At 54.1% G+C, this 19,151-nt stretch overlaps 1 pseudogene; it reads right to left on the reverse strand.

The window, feature by feature from the left end:
• Positions 1-15,476: 15,476 nt before the first annotated feature.
• LOC136790700 (cytochrome c oxidase subunit 3-like) lies at positions 15,477-17,909 on the reverse strand (annotated as a pseudogene).
• Positions 17,910-19,151: the final 1,242 nt, after the last annotated feature.

Below are 19,151 nucleotides of genomic sequence, written 5' to 3' on the forward strand. Positions count from 1 at the left end.
CACCACTGGGGATGCAGTGCAGTGAGTCCAGAGAGTGCACTGGCACCACTGGGGATGCAGTGCAGTGAGTCCAGAGAGTGCACTGGCACCACTGGGGATGCACTGCAGTGAGTCCAGAGAGTGCACTGGCACCACTGGGGATGCAGTGCAGTGAGTCCAGAGAGTGCACTGGCACCAATGGGGATGCAGTGCAGTGAGTACAGACAGTGCACTGGCACCACTGGGGATGCAGTACAGTGAGTCCAGAGAGTGCACTGGCACCACTGGGGATGCACAGCAGTGAGTCCAGAGAGTGCATTGGCACCACTGGGGATGCAGTGCAGTGAGTCCAGAGAGTGCACTGGCACCATTGGAGATGCAGTGCAGTGAGTCCAGAGAGTGCACTGGCACCACTGGGGATGCAGTGCAGTGAGTCCAGAGAGTGCACTGGCACCACTGGGGATGCAGTGCAGTGAGTCCAGAGAGTGCACTGGCACCACTGGGGATGCAGTGCAGTGAGTCCAGAGAGTTCACTGGCACCACTGGAGATGCACTTCAGTGAGTCCAGAGACTGCACTGGCACCACTGGGGATGCAGTGCAGTGAGTCCAGAGAGTGTACTGGCACCACTGGGGATGCACAGCAGTGAGTCCAGAGAGTGCACTTGCACCACTGGGGATGCAGTGCAGTGAGTCCAGAGAGTGCACTGACACCACTGGGGATGCAGTGCAGTGAGTCCAGAGAGTGCACTGGCACCAATGGGGATGCACTGCAGTGAGTCCACAGAGTGCACTGGCACCACTGGTGATGCAGTACAGTGAGTCCAGAGAGTGCACTGGCACCACTGGGGATGCACAGCAGTGAGTCCAGAGAGTGCATTGGCACCACTGGGGATGCAGTGCAGTGAGTCCAGAGAGTGCACTGGCACCATTGGAGATGCAGTGCAGTGAGTCCAGAGAGTGCACTGGCACCACTGGGGATGCAGTGCAGTGAGTCCAGAGAGTGCACTGGCACCACTGGGGATGCAGTGCAGTGAGTCCAGAGAGTGCACGGGCACCACTGGGATGCACTGCAGTGAGTCCAGAGAGTTCACTGGCACCACTGGAGATGCACTTCAGTGAGTGCAGAGACTGCACTGGCACCACTGGGGATGCAGTGCAGTGAGTCCAGTGAGTGTACTGGCACCACTGCGGATGCACTGCAGTGAGTCCAGAGAGTGCATTGGCACCACTTGGGATGCACTGCAGTGAGTCCAGAGAGTGCACTGGCACCACTGGGGATGCAGTGCAGTGAGTCCAGAGAGTGCACTGGCACCACTGGGGATGCAGTGCAGTGAGTCCAGAGAGTGCACTGGCACCAATGGGGATGCACTTCAGTGAGTCCACAGAGTGCACTGGCTCCACTGGGGATGCAGTGCAGTGAGTCCAGAGAGTGTACTGGCACCACTGTGGATGCAGTGCAGTGAGTCCAGAGAGTGCACTGGCACCACTGGGGATGCAGTGCAGTGAGTCCAGAGAGTGCACTGGCACCACTGGGGATGCAGTGCAGTGAGTCCAGAGAGTGCACTGGCACCACTGGGGATGCAGTGCAGTCAGTCCAGTGAGTGTACTGGCACCACTGGGGATGCACTGCAGTGAGTCCAGAGAGTGCACTGGCACCACTGAGAATGCACTTCAGTGAGTCCAGAGAGTGCACTGGCACCACTGTGGATGTACTGCAGTGAGTCCACAGAGTGCACTGGCACCACTGGGGATGCAGTGCAGTGAGTCCAGAGAGTGCACTGGCACCACTGGGGATGCACTTCAGTGAGTCCAGAGAGTGCACGGGCTCCACTGGGGATGCACTGCAGTGAGTCCACAGAGTGCACTGGCACCACTGGGGATGCAGTGCAGTGAGTCCAGAGAGTGCACTGGCTCCACTGGGGATGCAGTGCAGTGAGTCCAGAGAGTGCACTGGCACCACTGGGTATGCAGTGCAGTGAGTCCAGAGAGTGCACTGGCAAAACTGGGGACGCACTGCAGTGAGTCCAGAGAGTGCACTGGCACCACTGGGGATGCAGTGCAGTGAGTCCAGAGTGTGCACTGGCACCACTGGGAATGCAGTGCAGTGAGTCCAGAGATCGCACTGGCACCACGGGGGATGCACTTCAGTGAGTCCAGAGAGTGCACTGGCACCACTGGGGATGCACTGCAGTGAGTCCAGAGAGTGCACTGGCACCACTGGGGATGCACTGCAGTGAGTCCAGAGAGTGCACTGGCACCACTGGGGATGCAGTGCAGTGAGTCCAGAGAGTGCACTGGCACCAGAGGGAATGCACTGCAGTGAGTCCAGTGAGTGTACTGGCACCACTGGGGATGCAGTGCAGTGAGTGCAGGGAGTGCACTGGCACCACTGGGGATGCAGTGCAGTGAGTCCAGAGAGTGCAGTGGCACCACTGGGGATGCAGTGCAGTGAGTCCAGAGAGTGCACTGGCACCACTGGGGATGCAGTGCAGTGAGTCCAGAGAGTGCTCTGGCACCACTGGGGATGCAGTGCAGTGAGTCCAGAGAGTGCACTGGCACCACTGGGGATGCAGTGCAGTGAGTCCAGAGAGTGCACTGGCACCACTGGTGATGCACTGCAGTTACTCCAGAGAGTGCACTGGCACCACTGGGGATGCGGTGCGGTGAGTCCAGAGAGTGCACTGGCACCACTGGTGATGCACTGCAGTGAGTCCAGAGAGTGCACTGGCACCACTGAGAATGCCTTTCAGTGAGTCCAGAGAGTGCACTGGCACCACTGGGGATGCACTGCAGTGAGTCCACAGAGTGCACTAGCACCACTGGGGATGCGGTGCAGTGAGTCCAGAGAGTGTACTGGCACCACTGGGGATGCACTGCAGTGAGTCCAGAGAGTGCACTGGCACCACTGAGAATGCATTTCAGTGAGGCCAGAGAGCGCACTGGCACCACTGGGGATGCAGTGCAGTGAGTCCAGAGAGTGCACTGGCACCACTGAGAATGCACTTCAGTGAGTCCAAAGAGTGCACTGGCACCACTGGGGATGCACTGCAGTGAGTCCAGAGAGTGAACTAGCACCACTGGGAATGTAGTGCAGTGAATCCAGTGAGTGCACTGGCACCAGTGGGGATGCACTGCAGTGAGTCCAGAGAGTGCACTGGCACCACTGGGGATGCACTGCAGTGAGTCCAGAGAGTGCACTGGCACCACTGGAGATGCAGTACAGTGAGTCCAGTGAATGCACTGGCAACACTGGGGATGCAGTGCAGTGAGTCCAGAGAGTGCACTGGCACCATTGGTGATGCAGTATAGTGAGTCCAGTGAGTGCACTGGCACCACTGGGGATGCAGTGCAGTGAGTCCAGAGAGTGCACTGGCACCACTGGGGATGCAGTGCAGTGAGTCCAGAGAGTGCACTGGCACCACTGGGGATGCACTGCAGTGAGTCCAGAGAGTGCACTGGCACCACTGGGGATGCACTGCAGTGAGTCCAGAGAGTGCACTGGCACCACTGGGGATGCAGTGCAGTGACTCCAGAGAGTGCACTGGCACCACTTGGGATGCAGTGCAGTGAGTCCAGAGAGTGCACTGGCACCACTGGGGATGCAGTGCAGTGAGTCCAGAGAGTGTACTGGCACCACTGGGGATGCAGTGCAGTGAGTCCAGAGAGTGCACTGGCAGCACTGGGGATGCACTGCAGTGAGTCCACAGAGTGCACTGGTACCACTGGGGATGCAGTGCAGTGAGTCCAGAGAGTGCACTGGCACCACTGGGGATGCACTGCAGTGAGTCCACAGAGTGCACTGGCACCACTGGGGATGCAGTGCAGTGAGTCCAGAGAGTGCACTGGCACCACTGGGGATGCAGTGCAGTGAGTCCAGAGAGTGCACTGGCAGCACTGGGGATGCAGTGCAGTGAGTCCAGAGAGTGCACTGGCACCACTGGGGATGCACTGCAGTGAGTCCAGAGAGCGCACTGGCACCACTGGGGATGCACTGCAGTGAGTCCACAGAGTGCACTGGCACCACTGAGAATGCACTTCAGTGAGTCCAGAGAGTGCACTGGTACCACTGGGGATGCACTGCAGTGAGTCCAGAGAGTGCACTAGCACCACTGGGGATGCAGTGCAGTGAATCCAGTGAGTGCACTGGCACCACTGGGGATGCAGTGCAGTGAGTCAAGAGAGTGCACTGGCACCACTGGGGATGCAGTACAGTGAGTCCAGAGAGTGCATTGGCACCAGTGGGGATGCACTGCAGTGAGTCCAGAGAGTGCACTGGCACCACTGGGGATGCACAGCAGTGAGTCCAGAGAGTGCATTGGCACCACTGGGGATGCAGTGCAGTGAGTCCAGAGAGTGCACTGGCACCATTGGAGATGCAGTGCAGTGAGTCCAGAGAGTGCACTGGCACCACTGGGGATGCAGTGCAGTGAGTCCAGAGAGTGCACTGGCACCACTGGGGATGCAGTGCAGTGAGTCCAGAGAGTGCACTGGCACGACTGGGGATGCACTGCAGTGAGTCCAGAGAGTACACTGGCACCACTGGAGATGCACTTCAGTGAGTGCAGAGACTGCACTGGCACCACTGGGGATGCAGTGCAGTGAGTCCAGTGAGTACACTGGCACCACTGGGGATGCACTGCAGTGAGTCCAGAGAGTGCATTGGCACCACTTGGGATGCACTGCAGTGAGTCCAGAGAGTGCACTTGCACCACTGGGGATGCAGTGCAGTGAGTCCAGAGAGTGCACTGGCACCACTGGGGATGCAGTGCAGTGAGTCCAGAGAGTGCACTGGCACCAATGGGGATGCACTTCAGTGAGTCCACAGAGTGCACTGGCTCCACTGGGGATGCAGTGCAGTGAGTCCAGAGAGTGCACTGGCACCACTGGGGATGCAGTGCAGTGAGTCCAGAGAGTGCACTGGCACCAATGGGGATGCACAGCAGTGAGTCCACAGAGTGCACTGGCACCACTGGGGATGCAGTACAGTGAGTCCAGAGAGTGCACTGGCACCACTGGGGATGCACTGCAGTGAGTCCAGAGAGTGCTCTGGCACCACTGGGGATGCAGTGCAGTGAGTCCAGAGAGTGCACTGGCACCAGAGGGGATGCAGTGCAGTCAGTCCAGTGAGTGTACTGGCACCACTGGGGATGCACTGCAGTGAGTCCAGAGAGTGCACTTGCACCACTGAGAATGCACTTCAGTGAGTCCAGAGAGTGCACTGGCACCACTGGGGATGCACTGCAGTGAGTCCACAGAGTGCACTGGCACCACTGGGGATGCAGTGCAGTGAGTCCAGAGAGTGCACTGGCACCACTGGGGATGCAGTGCAGTGAGTCCAGAGAGTGCTCTGGCACCACTGGGTATGCAGTGCAGTGAGTCCAGAGAGTGCACTGGCAAAACTGGGGATGCACTGCAGTGAGTCCAGAGAGTGTACTGGCACCACTGGGGATGCAGTGCAGTGAGTCCAGAGTGTGCACTGGCACCACTGGGGATGCAGTGCAGTGAGTCCAGAGTGTGCACTGGCACCACTGGGAATGCACTTCAGTGAGTCCAGAGAGTGCACTGGCACCACTGGGGATGCAGGGCAGTGAGTCCAGAGAGTGCACTGGCACCACTGGGGATGCACTGCAGTGAGTCCAGAGAGTGCACTGGCACCACTGGGGATGCAGTGCAGTGAGTCCAGAGAGTGCACTGGAACCAGAGGGAATGCACTGCAGTGAGTCCAGTGAGTGCACTGGCACCACTGGGGATGCAGTGCAGTGAGTCCAGAGAGTGCACTGGCACCAATGGGGATGCACAGCAGTGAGTCCACAGAGTGCACTGGCACCACTGGGGATGCAGTACAGTGAGTCCAGAGAGTGCACTGGCACCACTGGGGATGCACTGCAGTGAGTCCAGAGAGTGCTCTGGCACCACTGGGGATGCAGTGCAGTGAGTCCAGAGAGTGCACTGGCACCAGAGGGGATGCAGTGCAGTCAGTCCAGTGAGTGTACTGGCACCACTGGGGATGCACTGCAGTGAGTCCAGAGAGTGCACTTGCACCACTGAGAATGCACTTCAGTGAGTCCAGAGAGTGCACTGGCACCACTGGGGATGCACTGCAGTGAGTCCACAGAGTGCACTGGCACCACTGGGGATGCAGTGCAGTGAGTCCAGAGAGTGCACTGGCACCACTGGGGATGCAGTGCAGTGAGTCCAGAGAGTGCTCTGGCACCACTGGGTATGCAGTGCAGTGAGTCCAGAGAGTGCACTGGCAAAACTGGGGATGCACTGCAGTGAGTCCAGAGAGTGTACTGGCACCACTGGGGATGCAGTGCAGTGAGTCCAGAGTGTGCACTGGCACCACTGGGAATGCAGTGCAGTGAGTCCAGAGATCGCACTGGCACCACGGGGGATGCACTTCAGTGAGTCCAGAGAGTGCACTGGCACCACTGGGGATGCAGGGCAGTGAGTCCAGAGAGTGCACTGGCACCACTGGGGATGCACTGCAGTGAGTCCAGAGAGTGCACTGGCACCACTGGGGATGCAGTGCAGTGAGTCCAGAGAGTGCACTGGCACCAGAGGGAATGCACTGCAGTGAGTCCAGTGAGTGCACTGGCACCACTGGGGATGCAGTGCAGTGAGTGCAGGGAGTGCACTGGCACCACTGGGGATGCACTGCAGTGAGTCCAGAGAGTGCACTGGCACCACTGGGTATGCAGTGCAGTGAGTCCAGAGAGTGCACAGGCAGCACTGGGGATGCAGTGCAGTGAGTCCAGAGAGTGCTCTGGCACCACTGGGGATGCAGTGCAGTGAGTCCAGAGAGTGCACTGGCACCACTGGTGATGCACTGCAGTTACTCCAGAAAGTGCACTGGCACCACTGAGAATGCCCTTCAGTGAGTTCAGAGAGTGCACTGGCACCACTGGGGATGCAGTGCAGTGAGTCCAGAGAGTGCACTGGCACCACTGGGGAAGAAGTGCAGTGAGTCCAGAGAGTGCAGTGGCACCACTAGGGATGCAGTGCAGTGAGTCCAAAGAATGCACTGGCACCACTGGGGATGCAGTTCAGTGAGTCCAGAGAGTGCACTGGCACCACTGGGGATGCAGTGCAGTGAGTCCAGAGAGTGCACTGGCACCAGAGGGAATGCACTGCAGTGAGTCCAGTGAGTGCACTGGCACCACTGGGGATGCAGTGCAGTGAGTGCAGGGAGTGCACTGGCACCACTGGGGATGCACTGCAGTGAGTCCAGAGAGTGCACTGGCACCACTGGGTATGCAGTGCAGTGAGTCCAGAGAGTGCACAGGCAGCACTGGGGATGCAGTGCAGTGAGTCCAGAGAGTGCTCTGGCACCACTGGGGATGCAGTGCAGTGAGTCCAGAGAGTGCACTGGCACCACTGGTGATGCACTGCAGTTACTCCAGAAAGTGCACTGGCACCACTGAGAATGCCCTTCAGTGAGTTCAGAGAGTGCACTGGCACCACTGGGGATGCAGTGCAGTGAGTCCAGAGAGTGCACTGGCACCACTGGGGAAGAAGTGCAGTGAGTCCAGAGAGTGCAGTGGCACCACTAGGGATGCAGTGCAGTGAGTCCAAAGAATGCACTGGCACCACTGGGGATGCAGTTCAGTGAGTCCAGAGAGTGCACTGGCACCACTGGAGATGCAGTGCAGTGAGTCCAGAGAGTGCACTGGCACCACTGAGAATGCACTTCAGTGAGTCCAGAGAGTGCACTGGCACCACTGGGGATGCAGTGCAGTGAGTCCAGAGAGTGCACTGGCACCACTGGGGATGCAGTGCAGTGAATCCAGTGAGTGCACTGGCACCACTGGGGATGCAGTGCAGTGAGTCCAGAGAGTGCACTGGCACTACTGGGGATGCAGTGCAGTGAGTCCAGAGAGTGCACTGGCACCACTGGGGATGCACTGCAGTGAGTCCAGAGAGTGCACTGTCACTACTGGGGATGCAGTGCAGTGAGTCCAGAGAGTGCACTGGCACCACTGGGGATGCACTGCAGTGAGTCCTGAGAGTGCACTGGCACCACTGGGGATGCACTGCAGTGAGTCCAGAGAGCGCACTGGCACCACTGGGGATGCAGTACAGTGAGTCCACACAGTGCACTAGCACCACTGGGGATGCAGTGCAGTGAGTCCAGAGAGTGCACTGGCACCACTGGGGATGCAGTGCAGTGAGTCCAGAGAGTGCACTGGCACCACTGGTGATGCACTGCTGTGAGTCCAGAGAGTGCTCTTGCACCACAGGGGGTGCAGTGCAGTGACTCAAGAGAGTGCACTGGCAGCACTGGGGATGCAGTGCAGTGAGTCCAGAGAGTGCACTGGCACCACTGGAGATGCACTGCAGTGAGTCCAGAGAGTGCAATGGCACCACTGCGGATGCACTGCAGTGAGTCCAGAGAGTGCACTAGCTCCACTGGGGATGCACTGCAGTGAGTCCAGAGAGTGCACTGGCACCACTGGGGATGCACTGCAGTGAGTCCAGAGAGTGTACAGGCACCACTGGGGATGCACTGAAGTGAGTCCAGAGAGTGCACTGGCACCACTGAGAATGCACTTCAGTGAGTCCAGAGAGTGCACTGGCACCACTGGGGATGCACTGCAGTGAGTCCACAGAGTGCACTAGCACCACTGGGGATGCAGTGCAGTGAGTCCAGAGAGTGCGCTGGAACCACTGGGGATGCAGTGCAGTGAGTCCAGAGAGTGCACTGGCACCACTGGGGATGCAGTGCAGTGAGTCCAGAGAGTGCACTGGCACCAGTGGGGATGCACTGCAGTGAGTCCAGTGAGTGCACTGGCACCACTGGGGATGCAGTGCAGTCAGTCCAGTGAGTGCACTGGCACCACTGGGGATGCACTGCAGTGAGTCCAGAGAGTGCAGTGGCACCACTAGGGATGCAGTGCAGTGAGTCCACAGAGTGCACTGGCAGCACTGGGGATGCAGTGCAGTGAGTCCAGAGAGTGCACTGGCACCACTGGGGATGCAGTGCAGTGACTCCAGAGAGCGCACAGGCACCACTGGGGATGCAGTGCAGTGAGTCCAGAGAGTGCACTGGCACCACTGGGGATGCACTGCAGTGAGCCCAGAGAGTGCACTGGCACCAGTGGGGATGCACTGCAGTGAGTCCAGTGAGTGCAGAGGCACCACTGGTGATGCAGTTTAGTGAGTCCAGAGAGTGCACTGGCACCACTGGGGATGCACTGCAGTGAGTCCAGTGAGTGTACTGGCACCACTGGGGATGCACTGCAGTGAGTCCAGAGAGTGCACTGGCACCACTGAGAATGCACTTCAGTGAGTCCAGAGAGTGCACTGGCACCACTGGGGATGCACTTCAGTGAGTCCAGTGAGTGCACTGGCACCACTGGGGATGCAGTGCTGTGACTCCAGAGAGTGCACTGGCACCACTGGGGATGCAGTGCAGTGAGTCCAGAGAGTGCACTGGCACCACTGGGGATGCGGTGCCGGGAGTCCAGAGAGTGCTTTGGCACCAGTGGGGATGCACTGCAGTTACTCCAGAGACTGCACTGGCACCACTGGGGATGCAGTGCAGTGAGTCCAGAGAGTGCACTGGCACCACTGGGGATGCAGTGCAGTGAGTCCAGAGACTTCACTGGCACCACTGGGCATGCAGAGAAGTGAGTGCAGAGAGTGCACTGGCACCACTGGGGATGCAGTGCAGTGAGTCCAGAGAGTGCACTGGCACCACTGGGGATGCAGTGCAGTGAGTCCAGAGAGTGCACTGGTACCACCTGTGATGCAGTGCAGTGAGTCCAGAGAGTGCACTGGCACCAATGGGGCTGCAGTGCAGTGAATCCAAAGAGTGCACTGGCACCGCTGGGAATGCACTGCAGTGAGTCCAGAGAGTGCACTGGCACCACTGGTGATGCAGTACAGTGAGTCCAGAGAGTTCACTGGCACCACTGGGGATGCACTGCAGTGAGTCCAGAGAGTGCACTGGCACCACTGGGGATGCACTTCAGTGAGTCCAGAGATTGCACTGGCACCACTGGGGATGCAGTGCAGTGAGTACAGAGAGTGCACTGGCACCACTGGGGAAGCAGTGCAGTGAGTCCAGAGAGTGCACTGGCACAACTGGGGATGCACTTCAGTGAGTCCAGAGAGTGCACTGACACCACTGGGGATGCACTGCAGTGAGTCCAGAGAGTGCACTGGCACCACTGGGGATGTGTCCAGTGAGTCCAGTGAGTGCACTGGCACCACTGGGGATGCAGTGCAGTGAGTCCAGAGAGTACACTGGCAGCAGTGGGGATGCAGTGCAGTGAGTCCAGAGAGTGCACTGGCACCACTGGGGATGCAGTGCAGTCAGTCCAGTGAGTGCACTGGCAGCACTGGGGGTGCAGTACAGTGAGTCCAGAGAGTGCACTGGCACCACTGGGGATGCACTGCAGTGAGTCCACAGAGTGCACTAGCACCACTGGGGATGCAGTGCAGTGAGTCCAGAGAGTGCGCTGGAACCACTGGGGATGCAGTGCAGTGACTCCAGAGAGTGCACTGGCACCAGTGGGGATGCACTGCAGTTAGTCCAGTGAGTGCACTGGCACCACTGGGGATGCAGTGCAGTGAGTCCAGAGAGTGCACTGGCACCACTGGGGAAGCAGTGCAGTGAGTCCAGAGAGTGCAGTGGCACCACTAGGGATGCAGTGCAGTGAGTCCAGAGAGTGCACTGGCAGCACTGGGGATGCAGTGCAGTGAGTCCAGAGAGTGCACTGGCACCACTGGGGATGCAGTGCAGTGAGTCCAGAGAGTGCACTGGCACCACTGGGGATGCAGTTCAGTGAGTCCAGAGAGTGCACTGGCACCACTGAGAATGCAGTTCAGTGAGTCCAGAGAGTGCACTGGCACCACTGGGGATGCCCTGCAGTGAGTCCAGAGAGTGCACTGGCACCACAGGGAATGCAGTGCAGTGAGTCCAGAGAGTGCACTGGCACCACTGGGGATGCACTGCAGTGAGTCCAGCGTGTGCACTGGCACCACTGTGGATGCAGTACAGTGAGTCCAGAGAGAGCACTGGCACCACTGGGGATGCACTACAGTGAGTCCACAGAGTGCACTGGCACCACTGGGGATGCAGTGCAGTGAGTCCAGAGAGTGCACTGGCACCACTGGGGATGCAGTGCTGTGACTCCAGAGAGCGCACTGGCACCACTGGGGATGCAGTGCAGTGAGTGCAGAGAGTGCACTGGCACCAGTGGGGATGGGTTTCAAGCCAACTGCATTAACCGCTCATGCTTCTTTCTTATGAGACGTTAGTAAACCAATTACATAGCCTTGTCAAGACTAAATCACAGGTAAAAATCCTGTACATCTCATGTGGCCAACCACTCCCAACTAGGATTCCAAGAACCAGGAGGTTCGGTGAAAATAGGGCTAGTGCTATTAGAGGGGTGATTATTAGGGTAAGCCCTAAGCTGTCTTTCATGGAGAAGTGTGGGTGGAATGGGATTTTGTCGCAGTCTGATACGATTCCTAGTGGGTTATTTGAGCCTGATTCGTGTAGGAAGGTTAGGTGGACTAGGGTGATTCCTGCAATTAGGAAGGGCAGTAGGAAGTGGATGGCGAAGAATCGGGTTAAGGTTGGATTGTCTACTGAGAATCCTCCTCAGGCTCATTCTACTAGAGTTTGCCCAATGTACGGGATGGCTGAGAATAGGTTGGTGATTACGGTGGCCCCTCAGAATGACATTTGTCCTCATGGTAGGACATACCCTACGAAGGCAGTTGCTATTAGGGTGAGTAGGAGGATTAATCCTGTGTTTCAGGTTTCTTTGTATAGGTAGGAGCCGTAGTAGAGGCCTCGTCCGATGTGTAAGTAGATGCAGATAAAGAAGAGCGAAGCACCGTTGGCGTGGAGGTTGCGGATGAGCCATCCGTACTGGACGTCTCGGCATGTGTGAGCTACTGAGGAGAAGGCGAGTGAAGTGTCTGCGGTGTAGTGTATGGCTAGTAGCAGGCCTGTTAGGATTTGTGTGGCTAAGCAGATGGCTAGAAGGGAGCCGAAGTTTCATCAGGCAGAGATGTTGGAGGGGGCAGGTAGGTCGATTAGGGAGTTGTTGATTATTTTTAGTAGGGGATGGGATTTGCGGATGTTAGGGGCCATTAGTGAGTCTGTGTGTTATTAGGATTATTACCAGGATGGAGAGGGCGAAGGATCCTAGGTAGGCCTTAATTAGCCCTGTGTGTATTGAGGTTGCGGCTTTGCTTGCGGCTACTTGTAGTTCAGCAAGGCCCTCTGGCCCTATTTTTTTGAGTCAGGAGAGGTCGATCAAGTGTAGGGCAATGTTTTGTCCCTTTTCTAGTAGGTTTTTGGAGAAGAATCGGTGTACTAGGGGGTTGAAGTACCCTAATGCAGAGGAGAAGTTTATGAGGGGGGTTGGTTTGGGGTGAGTGAGGGTGTGTGTTATGTTCGATAGTTCTAGGGCTAGGATGATTCCTAGGATTGTTATGAGGATGGCAGCAGTTTTGGTGATAAGGGGTATGGTTATTGGGGGGGTTTTGGTTGGTGTGATGAAAGAGGTAATGATTATTCCTGCTGTAATGCTGCCTAGGGCGAGTCGGGTTAGGGGGGCGGTGATTAGTGGGTTGTTTTCGTTTATTGATACTATTGGGGGGATTCGGGTTTGTCCAGCTTGGACTAGGATGGTTATGCGGATGCTGTAGGTTGCGGTGAATGCTGTGGCTATAAGGGTTAGGAGTAGGGCTCAAGTATTTAGGTATGATGTGTTTAAGCTTTCGATGATGAGGTCTTTTGAGTAGAATCCGGCTAGGAATGGGGTTCCTATCAGCGCCAGGTTTCCGATGGTTAGGCAGGAAGTAGTGACTGGGAGTATTTTCTGTAGGCCTCCTATCTTTCGGATATCTTGTTCTCCGTTTAGGTTGTGGATGATAGACCCTGAGCATAGGAATAGTATGGCTTTAAAGAAGGCATGGGTTGAGATGTGTAGGAAGGCTAGTTGTGGGAGGTTTAGTCCGATAGTGACTATTATTAGTCCTAGTTGGCTGGATGTTGAGAAAGCAATGATTTTTTTGATGTCATTTTGGGTTAGGGCGCATGTGGCAGCGAATAGGGTTGATAGAGCACCTAGGCATAGGCAGGCAGTTAGGGCTGTCTGGTTGGTGGCTAGCAGGGGGTGCATGCGGATGAGCAGGAAGATTCCGGCTACTACTATGGTACTGGAGTGCAGTAGGGCTGATACTGGGGTGGGGCCTTCTATTGCTGCGGGCAGTCATGGGTGGAGTCCAAATTGGGCGGATTTTCCTGCGGCTGCGAGGATTAATCCTATGAGGGGGAGGATTGGGGTTTGGTGGGGGTGTACGGCTTGTTGGATCTCTCAGGTGTTGAATGTTGAAGCTAGTCATGCTATGCTCAGGATCAGTCCGATGTCTCCGATTCGGTTGTAGATTACGGCTCGTAGGGCGGCGGTGTTGGCATCTGCTCGGCCTTGTCATCAGCCGATGAGAAGGAAGGACATGATTCGTACTCCTTCCCAGCCTACGAATAGGAGGAATATGTTGTTTGCGGTTGTTAGGAGGAGTATGGCGACTAGGAATGTCAGTAGGTAGGTGAAAAATTTTGTTACGTATGGCTCTGAGGCCATGTATCATATGGCGAATTGTAGGATTGATCATGTTACAAATAGGGCGATTGGAAGAAATGTTATTGAGTATTGGTCTATTTTTAGGCTCAGGGGGATTTTAAAGTTTATAATGAATTTTCACTCCCAGTGGCAGGTGACAGATTCTACTCCCGAGTAGATGAATGCGGTTGTAGGGGCTAGGCTAATTAGGAATGCGGTTTTAACAGCGCGGGTGGTGGCTTGTGGGGTGTTTTTAAAGTTTTTAAATAGAAATGGCAGGATGATTGGGGTTAGGAGGATTGTCAGCGTGAGTAGTGTGAGGGAGTTGATTAGTAGTGTGGGGTTCACTCCTTTTACTTGGATTTGCACCAAGATGGGTGGTTCCTAAGACCAGTGGATTGCTGTTATCCTTTAAAAGTAAGGGGGCTGAGGTTTTAGGCTCAGATGTAAGAGTTAGCAGCTCTTGTTGGTTAAACCCTCCCCTCGGCAGGTAAGAAGGTTTGAACTTCTATTCTTAGAATCACAGTCTAATGTTTGGTTTAAACTATACTTGCATGAGGGGATTCCGGAGATCAGTTCGGGTTTGAGGATTAGGAGGAATATTGGGATAATGTGGAGTGTTATGAGCAGGTGTTCTCGCGTGGTTGAGTTTTGCATAGATGTGATGTGGGAGGGGATTGAGCCTCGTTGGGTCATTAGTAGTATGAATAAGGTGTAGGAGGCGGTTAGTAGGGTTGCGATTCCTGTTAGGATGATCGTGAAGGCAGATCAGTTGAATAAGGTGATTATAATGGTTAGCTCTGCTATGAGGTTTGTTGTTGGGGGTAAGGCTATGTTTGTTAGATTGGCCAGCAATCATCAAGTAGCTATGAGTGGTAGGAGAGGTTGTAGGCCTCGTGTGAGTAGTAGAATTCGGCTGTGCGTACGTTCATAGTTTGTGTTGGCTAGGCAGAATAGTATGGAGGAAGTTAGTCCATGGGAAATTATTAGGATCATTGCCCCTGAGAATGATCAGTGGGTTTGGATTATTCCTGCGGCGATAACTAGGCCTATGTGGCTAACGGATGAATAAGCGATTAGTGATTTTAGGTCTGTCTGTCGTAGGCAGATTGAGCTAGTCATTAGGGCGCCTCATAGGGCCAGGGTTAGGAAGGGGTAGTGCAGGAGGTTGGACAGTGGGCCCATAAATAGAGTGACTCGTATAATTCCGTATCCTCCTAGCTTTAGTAGTAGGGTGGCGAGGAGTATTGAGCCTGCGATGGGTGCTTCTACGTGGGCTTTTGGCAGTCAGAGGTGTAGGCCGTATAGTGGGGCTTTTACTATGAATGCTATGAGCAGTGCTAGACCTGATAGTATTCCTGTCCATGAGGTGGATAGGGTTGGGTGGGTTAGTTGTAGGGTTGGCAGGTGCAGGGTGCCAATTTTCACGTATAGGTGTATGATTGTGATTAGCAGGGGTAGAGAGCTTACTGGCGTGTAGAATAGCAGGTAGATGCCAGCGCTTAGGCGTTCTGGTTGGTTCCCCCATCGGGTGATTAAGATTAGGGTGGGAATGAGGGTTGCTTCAAATGAGATGTAAAATAGTGCTAGTTCTGTGGTGGAAAAGGCTAGTAGGATGAATGGCTGGACTGCGACTAAGGTTGAGATAAAGATTCGTTTGCGTTGTAGGGGTTCTTGTTGCAGGTGGTTTTGGCTTGCTATGATTATGAGTGGGAGTAGTCAGCAGGATAGTACTAGGAGGGGGGATGAGATTTGGTCAATTCCTGTTCAGTTGGATAAAAATTTGTAGGGGTAGTAGGTTGGGATTAATCACTGTAGGCTTAGGGCAGCGATTAGGAGGCTGTATAAGGTGGTGTTAGTCCATAGAAATTTTGGTGGAGACAGCAGGGCTGTTGGAAGAAGTATGATTGTGGGTAGGATGATTTTTAGCATTGCAGGAGGTTTAGGTTGTGTAGATGGTCGGAGCCATGTGTGCGGGTGGAGGCTACTAGGATGGCCAGGCCTGTGCCCGCCTCACACGCTGAGAAGGTTAGCATGAGAATTGGTACCATGGTGAATGAGGAGACTTGGTTTTCGATGGATCATATTGATAGGCCTACGAATATCGATAATATTATGCTTTCAAGGCATAGTAGGGCGGATACTAGGTGGGTTCGGTGGAAGGCTAGCCCTAGTCCGCTGAAAATGAAGGCTGAGTAGAAGCTTAAATGTAGGGGCGACATAAGAAAGTTACAGGGTTGGCTGTAATCTGCTGGGTCGAAACCAGCTATCTTTTTGGTTAGACTAACTTTCTGTTATTCTGCTCATTCTAGGCCCCCTTGAATTCACTCGTAGGCCAGTCCGAGTGTTAGGAGAAGGAGGATCACTACAGTTCAGGTGAGGGTCATTAGGGGGGATTGGAGTTGGACGGCTCATGGCAGGGGGAGTAGGAGGGCGATTTCTAGGTCGAATAGGACGAACAGGATGGCTACTGAGGAAGAATCGGACTGAGAATGGTAATCGAGCAGATCCAAGTGGGTCGAATCCACATTCGTACGGTGAGAGTTTCTCTGAGTCGGGGTTTATTTGGGCGAGTCAGAAGTTTAATGCGGTTAGGGCGGCGCTTAGGATTGATGATAGGGCGAATATGAACATGAGTGCGTTCATTGCTCTCCTCTGGGTTTATACCAGATTCTAGAGATTGGAAGTCAATTGTAATTAATATACTAGAAGAGCAAGATCCTCATCAGTAGATGGTTATGTAGAGGAATAGTCAGATGATGTCTACGAAGTGTCAGTATCAGGCTGCTGCCTCGAATCCGAAGTGGTGGTCTGATGTAAAGTGGAACTTGATCAGTCGGAAGAGGCAGACGGTCAGGAAGGAGGATCCGATGATTACGTGGAGTCCGTGGAATCCAGTGGCAACGAAGAAGGTAGATCCGTAGACGCTATCGGCGATTGAGAATGGGGCTTCGTGGTATTCTATTGCTTGTAGGGCTGTGAAGTAGAATCCCAGGAGGATCGTTAGGGTTAGGGCGTGGATGGCGTGTTTTCGGTTTCCTTCTGTGATGCTGTGATGGGCTCACGTTACGGTAACGCCTGAGGCTAGTAGGATGGCTGTGTTTAGTAGGGGGACTTCTATCGGGTTGAGTGGTTTAATTCCTGTTGGGGGTCATTGGCCTCCTAGTTCTGGGGTTGGGGCCAGGCTCGAGTGGAAGAACGCTCAGAAGAACCCTAAGAAGAAGAATGCTTCGGATGTGATGAAAAGGATTATGCCGTATCGTAGGCCTTTTTGGACTGTGGGAGTGTGATGGCCTTGGAAGGTGCTTTCTCGTACAATGTCTCGTCATCATTGGAGTATTACTAGGAGTACTGAGATGAGGCCTAGGGTTAGTAGTATGGATGAGTTGTAGTGGAATCACATGATTAATCCTGAGGTTGTGAGTAGGGCGGCGGCTGCCCCGAAGATTGGTCAAGGGCTTGGGTCAACTATGTGGTATGAGTGTGCTTGGTGTGCCATTAGATGTTTTCTTGTAAGTATAGGCTTAGAAGGAGCACGAAGACGTAGGCCTGGATTATGGCTACTGCTACTTCTAGGATGGTTAGGAGTAGTAGGATGATTATTGTTAGGATGGATACTGCAGGAAGGGTGGGTATTAATGCAATGGAGGCTGTAGAGATGAGTTGGATGAGTAAGTGTCCTGCTGTAAGGTTGGCTGTAAGGCGGACTCCGAGGGCTAGGGGGCGGATTAGTAGGCTGGTTGTTTCGATCAGGATTAGTGCGGGGATTAGGGGTGTAGGGGTACCTTCGGGTAATAGGTGGGCTAAAGAGGCTGATGGTTGGTTTCGTAGGCCTGTTAGTAGTGTGGCGAGCCATAGTGGGAAGGCTAGGGCTATGTTCATAGATAGTTGGGTGGTTGGGGTGAATGTATATGGAAGGAGGCCTAGAAGGTTGATTGTAAGAAGTATGATTATTAGGGATGTAAATATTATGGCTCATTTGTGGCCATTTTTGTTGAGTGGGACTATTAGTTGTTTTGTGATTAGGTGAAGGAGTCATGTTTGGATAGTAGAAAGGCGGTTGTTGATTCATCGGTTGTTTGGGGACGGGAATAGTAGGGCTGGGAAGAGTAGGGATAGTAGGATTAAGGGGATGCCGAATAGATTGGGGCTGGAAAATTGGTCAAAGAAGCTTAGGTTCATGGTCAGGATCATGGTGTGGGTTTGGTAGTGAGGGAGGTCTTATTTGATGGGGGGTTGGTTGTGGTGAAGGCTAGTAGTTTTGGTTGGATGAGGAGTGCTAGGGTTAATCAGGTTATAATTATGATTGAAAATCATGGTGCGGGGTTAAGCTGTGGCATATCATTAAGGAGGGGGAAGTCCCTCTTTGGCTAGCTTAAAAGGCTAGTGCTGTTGCATAGCTTCTTAATGATTAGGATGATGATAGAAGGGACGATCAGGCCTCGAAATGTGGGAGTGGGGTTGATTCTACTACAATGGGTATGTAGCTGTGATTAGCCCCGCAAATTTCTGAGCATTGTCCGTAAAAAATCCCAGGCCGGGTGGTAATGAATGAAGTTTGGTTTAGTCGGCCTGGGATTGCGTCTGTTTTAACTCCGAGCGTTGGGACTGCTCAGGAGTGGAGTACGTCTCCTGCAGTAATGATTACGCGGATGGGGGATTCTATTGGGATAACTACGCGGTGGTCAACTTCTAGCAGTCGGAAGTGGCCGTTGGGTAAGTCTGGGGTGGGCACTATGTAGGAGTCGAATGATAGGTCTTTGAAGTCTGTGTATTCGTAGCTTCAGTATCATTGGTGGCCGATGGCTTTTAGGGTGAGGTCTGGTTCATCGATTTTGTCCATTATGTAGAGGATTTGTAGGGATGGGAGGGCGAGGAGTACCAGGACGATAGCAGGTAGGATTGTCCAGATCAGCTCTACTTCTTGGGCGTCTACAGCATTGGACGAGAGTTTTTCTGTTAGTATGTGGGCTAAAAGGTAGAGAACTAGGCTGCAGATAGCTAGGGCAACGATTAGGGCGTGGTCGTGGAATTCAACGAGTTCTTCTATGATGGGTGATGAGGCGTCTTGGAATCCTAGTTGGGAGTGGTTGGCCACATGAGATGTACAGGATTTTTACCTGTGATTTAGTCTTGACAAGGCTATGTAATTGGTTTACTAACGTCTCATAAGAAAGAAGCATGAGCGGTGAATGCAGTTGGCTTGAAACCAGCATGTGAGGGTTCGATTCCTTCCTTTCTTGTACTTGGACGAAGGCCGGTTCCTCGAAAGTATGGTATGGGGGAGGGCAGCCGTGGATTCATTCAACGTTTGTGGTAGTTAGTTCTGGTTGTAGGACTTTTCGTTTGGCCGAAAAGGCTTCTCAGATGATGAATATTAGTATGATTACGGCTACTATTGAGATTAGGGAGCCGATGGAGGAAATGGTGTTTCATAGTGTGTAGGCGTCGGGATAGTCCGAGTATCGTCGGGGTATTCCTGCTAGGCCTAGGAAGTGCTGGGGGAAGAACGTTAGGTTTACTCCTGTAAATATTACCCCGAAGTGGGCTTTTGCTCATGTTTGGTGTAGGGTAAACCCAGT

Source organism: Anser cygnoides, chromosome 4, assembly GCF_040182565.1.
Source record: "Anser cygnoides isolate HZ-2024a breed goose chromosome 4, Taihu_goose_T2T_genome, whole genome shotgun sequence".
In the NCBI taxonomy this organism is placed as follows: domain Eukaryota; kingdom Metazoa; phylum Chordata; class Aves; order Anseriformes; family Anatidae; genus Anser; species Anser cygnoides.